The sequence below is a fragment of the Trichosurus vulpecula genome, chromosome 3 (assembly GCF_011100635.1).
Source record: "Trichosurus vulpecula isolate mTriVul1 chromosome 3, mTriVul1.pri, whole genome shotgun sequence".
Lineage (NCBI taxonomy): Eukaryota > Metazoa > Chordata > Mammalia > Diprotodontia > Phalangeridae > Trichosurus > Trichosurus vulpecula.
Window position 1 is genome coordinate 125,995,575 of NC_050575.1, and position 10,180 is coordinate 126,005,754.

The following is a 10,180-nucleotide window of genomic DNA, read 5'->3' on the forward strand; positions in this document are numbered from 1 at the left end:
ATCCCCCCCTTTTATTTTATCTTCCTCCCTCTTCTTTCCTGTGGGGTAAGATACCCAATTGAGTATGTATGGTATTCCCTCCTCAAGCCAAATCTGATGAGAGCAAGGTTCACTCATTCCCCCCTCACCTGCCCTCTCCCCTCCTCCCACAGAACTTCTTCCTCTTGACACCTTTATGAGAGATAATCCACCCCATTCTATCTCTTCCTATCTCCCTCTCTCAGTATGTTCCTCTCTCGTCCCTTAATTTGATTTTATTTCTTTTAGATATCTTTCCTTCATCTTCAACTCATCCTGCGTCTGCTCTCTCTCTCTTTTATATATATATGTATCTATATATATATATATGTACACATAGATATATACATACATACACATTCACTTATATATATATATATATATACATAAACATATATATATATATGCATATTCCCTTCAGCTACCCTAATACTGAGGTCTCATGAATCATATATGTCATCTTTCCATGTAGGAATGTAAACAAAACAGTTAAAATTGACTCTTACAAGCCTGTACAATCTGGTTCAATCACACCCTTGATTCTATCTAGCTATCTATCTATCTGTCTGTCTGTCTGTCTGAAGAATTCTGGCCTTTTTTTGTATCATGCACCCCTTTGACAGTCTGAAGAAACATATGGATCACTTCTAAGAATGATTTTTGTTACTTATATTCATAATAGAAAGAAGTGTTAAATTTCAAATAAAGGCTAGTGAAAATAAAGATGTATTTTTCCTCCCATCTTTTTCACCCTACTATTTTTTTAAATTCCTCTATTTTTGGTCCTGCTTTTTCCCTTTCCATTGGCCTTTCCATGTGTTTTTGCCCTGCCTCCTTGAACAATGCTACGATGACCCCGTTATCCAGAGACCTTTAGGATTTTCACCTCCTTTGAAGGGGAGAAGAAATAATTGAATGGTATTGAAATAGCTAGAAGGAACCCACTGGAAGGAGACAAAGGGACTAAGGTCTTAGGGTTCTTAGTCTCTAGTCTCTTCAATGTTCTCTTTAACCTAGATACTACCAGTGGGGTATGGTTGGATGGCCTGAGAGACATTTCTCACAGTAACCTTAAGAGTTTGTTTGTCTGCGGTTGTACTAGTGGGAAGGAGGGATAGAAATCTCAGTGCGTAAATGAGCCTCTTTCCAATGCCCTTTCTCAACCCTTAACTGTCTGGATGGAAAAAGGGATAAAGATCTGCATGTATCTTTGAACTTGTACCATCCTTCCAACCTCACTCATCACTTACCTGGCTGGTCTGCATGAGCTCTGACAGAAGGGACCACTTCAGTCATTTCCATGTCTCTCCTCTAGATAATGGTAAACTCACAATGAAGACCCAGGGAATCTCTTGTGTAGCCACATAAGAGATGAGCTGTGGGTCTGGAATATGGACACAGAGGCTTCCTTTCGGAGCAGATCCTAGGTCACAGCATAGTGCAAATTAGGAATGTCTCTCTGGATTATAATGTCTCCTTGGAGCACAGTCCTCTAAACTCCTCATTAAGGACAAAGAGTAATTCTTCATCCTCAGCTCCAGCTAGCCCTGGTTGGATCCCAAGGGACTCTTAGACAATGCAAGTGCAATCTTTCACCTGGTTCCCTTTTGGGGAGGGGCAAGGTTGGAGTGACACATTTTCTTGGGCTCCAGAGGAGCTCCTCTGTGGCCTGTGTTCAAGCACAAGGGAAAGACTTCTCAGAGCTTTAATTTACTCCTCTCTAAAATGAAAGGATTGGCCTAGATGATCTCTAACATTCCTTCTACCTCCAAATTTCATGCTTCCATGATATTGACTAAGTGACCTTGGCCAGTGAAACTGTTTAGCAGCACAAAGGGACCAATGAGAGCAAGATCTCAGCTACTTCACTATGTAGAGATTTTATAATTCTTCATTTTAAGAGGAGCAATGACAAGCTGGAGTGCGTTCAGTGTCAGAGGACCAGGATTCTGAAGGACTAGAAACTAGCCTATATAAATAAGCCTTGTATAATGCAAGCTGATAGATTAGGAAGCAAAGAACCTGGGTTTAAATCCCAGGTCTCCTACATTTGCTCTGTGTTTGTTTTCCTCATATTTAAAATAAAAAACAAAACAAAACAAAACACTGGATCTCCTCCACAGTAGGTACACCCAATGCACTAAGGCACTTACTTTGTATCTGTCTACATTGCATGAGTACTAGTGGAACACATGGGATATTCCTTTGTTTTTTCATAATAGTTCATCTCCTTTTCAGATTTTATATCTCTCTTCTGACATATGCCCCTCTTTCTATGAAATTTATTTGAAAAGAGTTACTATTTATCCACACCCCCATGCACCTCTCCATTGTCTTTCATTTAAGCCCACAACTTTAGTTCTTCAGGGATGGTGGTACAGACACATGGTATGAGCAGAAGAAAATGCAATAGACACAGAAGACCATATTCACCTTCCTAAGTCATCTGACTCCAAGTCCTGGGTTCTTGCCGCTACATCATGCTGGAATAGAACCTATTTAGAAATGGAATACATTGCTTCATAGAGATGATGAACTTAAATGGAGAAAGAGGCATACGTTTTCAGACATGGCTAATGTGGGAATTTGTGTTGCTGGATGTTGCAGCTACGTACTCAAGTCTTTATTTTTCATTTTTAAAAAATTTACTAATTTGTAGGGGTAATGGAAGAAAGAGATTCATTTTTGAAAATGCTCATTTGGGAAAAAATAAACCTTTTTAAAAGAAAAATGAAATGTGATTATACACACATATGTAGCACTTTTCAAACTTTATTTTATTTTAGAACTTTTCCAACTGCAAAGCACTACATAAATGGTAGCTATTATTATTATTAAATAGGGAATTCAGAAAACAATTTTTCATGGGGAAAAGAAAGATATTCAGTTCTATGACTGGAGGTGTCTATGGGAATGTTTGAGATCCTTCTGGGAATGTCCAATGAGCAGTCAGTGATACAAGACTGGAACTCAGGAGAGAGATGAGGATTAGGTTTATGAGAGTTATCTGCATAAGAATGATAATTGAATGCATGAGTTAGTGAAATCAAATAGAGACAGTGTAGATAAAGAAGAGGGCCCAGAATCTAGTCATATAGTTGGTTGGTTGTGATCCTTTGCTCTAGAAGACCAAAATTTTGGCACTCTGTTGAAATCAAGGTACAGTGTGTCCAACTGTGGCTGATCAGACCAGTATGAGCTAGGAAGGCTCTATCGCAGGTCAGGAACAAATAGTTCATATGAACCTTTTGAGTAGAGATGTCTCTAAATTTCTAAATCTCACTTTTCTTCTGACCCGCTGAAATTCTACTTTTCCCATAGACCACAACGCCTTCTTTGATGTGGGCACACCTTTACCAGTATCTCTAGTGTTACATCATCAATTCCAATGTTCTTCAGAGAGAATTTGAGAGTACCTTTGTATCACTTTTTCTGACCATCATGTGACTACCTGCTTTGTGTGAGTTCTCCATAAAATAGTCTTTTAGGCCAAGGTACGTTTAACATTCCAAAAATGTGGCTGGCCCATCTGAATTGAGCTCTCTGCAGTAGAATTTAAATGTGTGGTAGTTTAGCTCAAGAAAGGACGTAAGTGTTTGGTACCGTATTTTGTCAGGTGATCTTCAGAATCTTCCCAAGACAATTCAAATGGAAGCAATTCAGTTGCCTGGCATGGTGCTGGTATATTGTCCAGGTTTTTGAGAAATGAATATTTCTCTCTTATATTTAATAAATAATTTTTGTATTAGGACCAAGGTTTTTTTCTCCTTTTTCTACTTCCTCATCCCAAAACCAACCAGTGTGAGAAATCTCTTAAAGATTTACCCAGAAAGGCTGAGGGAGGTGGGGTGGGGCATGCTTGGGCTTGGGAATTCCCCATGGGCCAAGAAAGTGGGGCTGAGGGTGGGCCAGACAGCCCTTGGTGTTGTGTAGAAAATAACAGCGAGAGGAGACCTGGGTTCAAGGCAAATTTAAGTGTGGACAAGCGCAGGGACTTACAGGTTTATAAAGGCAAAAACCACAATTACACAATTAGGGAGTGTCGCTAGCAGAAGCAATGATGTACAGAAGCAAAGATCAGCCATTGGTTAGATTCATAGCTCAGGGCTAATTCTGGGAATATGGCACAAGCATACAGGGGTGCGAGCATCCTGTGACACAGGTGGTCCTTCTTAGGTCGTGATCAGTTTCCTATAACTGGGTGGAGGGTATAGGGTGGAATTTTCCAGAAAGTAACCCCTACTTGATCAGCTATGGTCTGAGTGGAGGGACCTAGCTTGGTCGGCAGAATAGTTGCAATATAACCCAGGGTGAGGACCTTATTTGGTAACAGGGGGGTTTCTCCTTAAGATAAACTTATACCCTACCCGGCAACTGACCCTTACACATGATGTTGATGTAGAGAGAATATACAGAATGCTGAATCAGAAGAAAAGGGGGTCAGGGGAGTAGCCTTGGGCAATCTACCCAGAATTATGCCTTAAGCTGTTTCAAGTCATTTCAGGGTATAGGGCAGAGACAAAGACAAGATTATAAAGGGGATTAATGATGGGCTCAAAGGGTATTAATGGTGGGTTTCAATGGGCTTCATTTGGGTGTAACATTGCCAACGGGTCACCAAGGACCTATGCGTGGGCAGCCTGGAGCTGGTGAGCTGACCCAAGAGCTCCCAGGTGGCATCAGCAAGGGCAAAAAGGCCCCTGGGGTGCTTAATGCTGCAGAGGGGAAGGCAAGGGCAGCCGCAGTGGCACCTGGGGGCAGTCCACCACCAGCACCAGGCTGTGCCAGGCACATTCAACCTCTTGCAGTGGGATGTGTGGGCCGCTGCACTTCTGCAAGTTTTTCCTCTACTGAAAGTACAAATTCTTGATGTCTGGGAAGCAGTGTAAATATAGCTAGCACATTGATTCTACATACAACATGAATGTCTTGAAAAGCCATGGAATTGGTGACCTAAACTCGAACGAATTAAGTCAGCTTTTGCTTCAGAGTGATTTTATGCTCTTGCCAGAGATCACACTATAATGAAAGAGATGGGCAACATGGTTCTTGTACCTTTAAAAATACTTGTGCCAAACTCCACCTTTGCCAGTACTACTTGCAGGGGAACTGCAAGTTTGGCAGCAGTTGCAAGAGGTCCCATGCCTCTGATCCCATGTGCAGGAGAAGTTGAGAAAATGGGGGCTTAATGCCACTATCAATAAAATGTTGCCTTCCATTTTTAGAAATGCTTTTGACATCAAAAACGAAAGCTCAACAACACCTGAAAAAAAAGAAGATATAGTAGTGACTCTGTACCCATGGCCCCTAAAAGCAGTGAAGAAAACTATCAGATCTACTTGCACTGCAATTGGAAGGTTTGTAGCTTTAAAGATAAGTGTTTTAAGGTCCATTTTCATTTGTCGTATAGATGGCAGTTCCTTGATGGGAACACATGGAAGGATTTGGAAGAAATGGAGAAGACTGAAAAAGCATACCGTGACCCCAGTAAAAGCCAGATCCTTACTAGGGTTGCATGGAGCCCTGGGATCGCCTCCATAAACTAGTTATATGACTTGTGCCCATAACAAATCTCAAGACCTCTCCACGGCCTCTTCTGTTGTCAAGCCTCCACCTCCACACTTGATCTTCATGACCAAGTGGCTTTGCTATTGGAAAAATGATGGTAATTTGTGGCAGGAGTATGGCCTAAAAGGTGCTGACCTCCACGTCGGTGATGTTAGCAGAGTAACGTGGAGAAGGCCTACTTGAGACAGGAGTCACCTATCCTGCGGTTCTCATTTGGAAAGGACATGTACGAGTTGAATTTCAAAGCCATGCCTCAGAAAAGCTTACGTTTTGGCACGGTCAGAAACATTTGTCAGAGCCTGAAATATGTCTCTCCTTAGGATGTGAAGATGAAGCAGACCTGTGGTGACAAATCAGAGGCCCCAAAAGATGTTCCATCTCATTGGGATATGTCTACATTGCCCGACCTGGGATTTAGGCTAATCCCACTGTCCCCCTCCTCTGGAGAGTATCTGAAGGTCCAAGAACAGTTTTTTCTTACAATGCATAACTACATCATTCGTAAGATGAAGAGAATACAGAACCCAGCACTCTGGGAAGTTTATCAGTGGCAGAAAGTACAGATGAAGAAGAGTAATGTAGGGCAGGAAGTAGATGAGAGTTGTCTGTTTCATGGTGCTAGGCCCGAGTATGTCGATGCCATCTGCCATCAGAATTTTGACTGGAGGATCTCTGGTCTTCATGGTACTAGCTATGGCAAAGGAACTACTTTGTCCAAGATGCTGCTTATTTTCACCACTACAGTCAGTCTTACCTGAACTCCCAGCCCATGTTCTTGGCCCAGGTGTTGGGGGGAGAGTTTACCAGGAGCAGTTCCTCCTATCTGAGGCCACCTCCCAAAGAAGGTCACAGCAACTTCTTCTACAACATCTGTATGAGGATTATGAGCAATCCCTCCATCTTTGTGGTCTTTGAGAAGCACCAGATTTACCCAGAAAATCTAATTTGGTACTGAGCCTCTCCATGGAAACTTGGTCTACCTGACTCTACTTTCTCTAAAGCAGCTAGTACTGAAATGAAGATTTGGGGGCATGTACACTTCTCTGCTTCTTTTGGCATCTTCTTTCTTAAAGTGGAGGAAGAACCATGCATTGTTTTAGAAAAACATTTTTTAAAAGTTTTAGTGTCTTACTTTGAACTAATTTCCTTATACAGGTATATCACTGACTTTTTGCTAAAGGAGAATTTTCTCTCAGAGCTCTCCCACAGATTGTTCACTTCTCCTTCCTGTATTAAAACATGAACAACAGAGTAACTGATGAATACATGGTGATAGACAAGCCTATTTCTCCTCTTGAACTGTGTCAAACTTTTGTTTGTCTTCATTAAGTATTCTGTTGTCAGGGTGCTTTACTGGTAAGAGCAAAATTGTTCTAATTCTTATAAAAAAACTTTTATTGAGATCTTGTGTTTTTATATTACCTTCACTTCTGAATCTATCCCTTCCCTGCCTTATAAGCTGTGCCTTGTGACATTAACTAAAAAGGAGCAGCTCAAAAATTCTAAACAATATATCAGCTTAGATTGGCAATATATGCAGTGTTCCTCACCTATAGTCCCCCACCTCTTGGCAGTGCTTTCCTTAAGCGCTAGTTTTAGTTTGGGAAAATACTAATGACCCAATATTTAGCCCTTTAACATCTGCTATTTGCATTTGCCTTGTCTTTCTGCCTACTCTTTACATCATGGCTGGTAGCAACTGGAAATGTATCTGCTAAACTTGGCTCCTGTGTATGGAAAAGCAAAAATGCTCTTGTGGTTTACCATATTAATTTGAGGCAGAAGGTCATAAATGATTCTTCCCTTACTGGGGTTATCAATTAGGATTTTTATAAAAATTAATGGCTACTCTGTGGTATAGACTAATCATTTACACCCATCGGCTCCACCAATTGCCTCTTGAAAAATATCCCAAAAAGAAAACTCCTGGGAATATTGTGACCTAATTCCAGAGTTGCCAGGTCAAGGAGAAAATATTGCAAACAGCCAGAAAGAAACAATTCAAGTATTGTGAAAACACAATCAGGATAACACGAGATCTAGCAGCTTCTACATTAAGGGATTGAAAGGCCTGGAATATGATATTCCAGAAGTCTAAGGAGCTAGGATTAAAACCAAGAATCACCTCCCCAGCAAAACTGAGTATAATACTTCAGGGCAAAATATGGATATTCAATGAAATAGAGTACTTTCAAGCATTCTTGATGAAAAAACCAAAGCTGAAAACAAATTTGACTTTCAAATACAAGAATAAAGAGAAGCATGAAAAGGTAAACAGGAAAGAGAAATCATAAGGGACTTACTAAATTGGAATGGTTTTGTTTAAATTCCTACATGAGAAGACAATATTGGTAGCTCCTTTCTTGGTATTAAGGTAGTTGAAGGGGAAATATATATATATATATATATATATATATATATATATATATATATATGTATATGTATATATTTATATATATGGACAGAGGGCACAGGGTGAGTTGAATACGAAGGGATGATATCTAAAAAAATTCAGGGGTGAGAGAGGAATATATTTGGAGAAGGAGAAAAGGAGAGATAGCATGGGGTAAATTATCTCACATAAAAGTGTCAAGAAAAAGCTGTTACAATGGAAGGAAAGAGGTGAAAGGGAATGAGTGAATCTTGCTCTCATCAGATTTGGCTTAAGGAGGGAATAACATACACACTCAATTGGGTATCTTACCCTACAGGAAAGTAAGGAGGAAAGAGATAAGAGGGAGGATGATAGAAGAGAGGGCAGATTGGGAGAGGAGGCAGTCAAAAGTAAACACTTTTGAAAAGGGACAAGGTCAAAGGAGAAAATTGAATAATGGGGGATAGCATAGGATGGAGGGAAATAAAATTAGTCTTTCACAACCTGACTATTATAGAAGTGTTTTGCATAATGATACATCTATAACCTATATTGAATTCCTTGCCTTCTCAAGGAATGTGGGAGGGGATGGAAGAAGAGAGAGAATTTGGAACTCAAAGTTCTAAAAACAAATGTTTAAAAAATTGTTTTTACAAGCAACTGGGAAATAAGATATATAGGCAATGGTGTATAGAAATCTATCTTGCCCTATAAGAAAGTAAGGGGAATGGGGATGAGGGGGGCAGGGATTGGAATGATAGAAGGATGGCAGACTGGGTACAAGGGCAATCAGACTAAATGCCATTTTGGGGTGGGTGGGAGGGTAGACGTGGGGAGAAAATTTTTAACTCAAGATCTTGTGGAAATGAATGTTGACAACTAAAAATAAATTTAGAAAAATTAAAAAAAGAATTCGTTCTCCAATTTTCTTATGATATCTGCCCTTATATCTAGGTCATGTATGAATTTGATCTTATCTTGGTAAATGGTATAAGATATTGGACTATGCTTAATTTCTGCCAGACTGTTTTCTAGCTTTACCAACAATTTTTAGAAAATAATGAATCCTTATCTACAAACCCAAACCTTATCTTTACACTTGTCAAATACCAGATTACTATATTTATTTGTTACTGTGAATCATAGGTCCACTCTGTTCCATTGATCAGCTTTCTATTTCTTAGCAAGTATTAGGTAGTTTTGATAATTTAGATCTGGTGCTGCTAAATCTCCTTCCTTTACATTTTTTTCATTAGTTCCTTTGATATTCCTGATTTTTTGTTCTTCCAAAAGAATTTTGTCATTATTTTTTCTAATTCAGTGAAATAATTTTGTGGTAATTTAATTGGGATGTCATTAAAAATATAACTTGTTTGCCTACCCGTGATCAATGAATATTTCTTCAATTATATAAATCTGATTTTATTTGTACAAAATTTTTTTTGCCATTTTGTTTATGTTGTTCTTGGGATTGTTTTGGCAGATACACTCCCAGGTATTTTATATTGTCTAGAGTTATTTTAAATGGTCTATCACATATGATCTCTTCTTGCAGGATTTTGTCTGTGATATATTGGAATGCTGATGATTTGTGTGCATTTACTTTATAAAAGATATAAAGCAAATCCGAAAAAAAATTTCAGAGAACTAGAAAAAAATTAACAACAAAATTCATCTGGAAGAACAAAAAGTCAAGAATATCATGGAAATCAATGGAAAAAAAAAAGGTGAAGAAGTGTGGCTTGGTTGTACAAGAACTCAAACTGTATTTTAAAGAGATAACCATAAAAAAATCTAGTACCGGCTAAAATATACTGATGGATCAGTGAAATAGGTTAGGTACAGAAGACATTTTACTAAATGACCACAGTAATTTGGTGTTTTATAAACCCAAAGATCCAAGCTTTTTGGACAGAAAGTCACTTTTTCACAAAAACTTCTGGGAAAATTGAAAAACAGTAAAGCAGAAATTAGTCATAGACCAACATCTCACATCTTATGACAAGATAAGGTCAAATTGAAAAAAAAAAGATTTAGACATGAAGGATGATACCATAAGCAAATTAGGGAGCATAGAATAGTTTAGCTGTCTGATCTATGAATAAGGGAAGAATTTAGTTTCAAACAAGAGATAGCCTTACAAAATATAAAAATGGATAGTTTTAATTGTATTAAATTTTAAAAGTTTTTGCACCAACAAACCCAACACAAACAAGATCA

At 38.9% G+C, this 10,180-nt stretch overlaps 1 pseudogene; it reads left to right on the plus strand.

Annotated features, from left to right (window-relative positions):
• Positions 1-4,625: 4,625 nt before the first annotated feature.
• LOC118842197 lies at positions 4,626-6,541 on the plus strand (annotated as a pseudogene).
• The last annotated feature ends 3,639 nt before the right edge of the window (positions 6,542-10,180 follow it).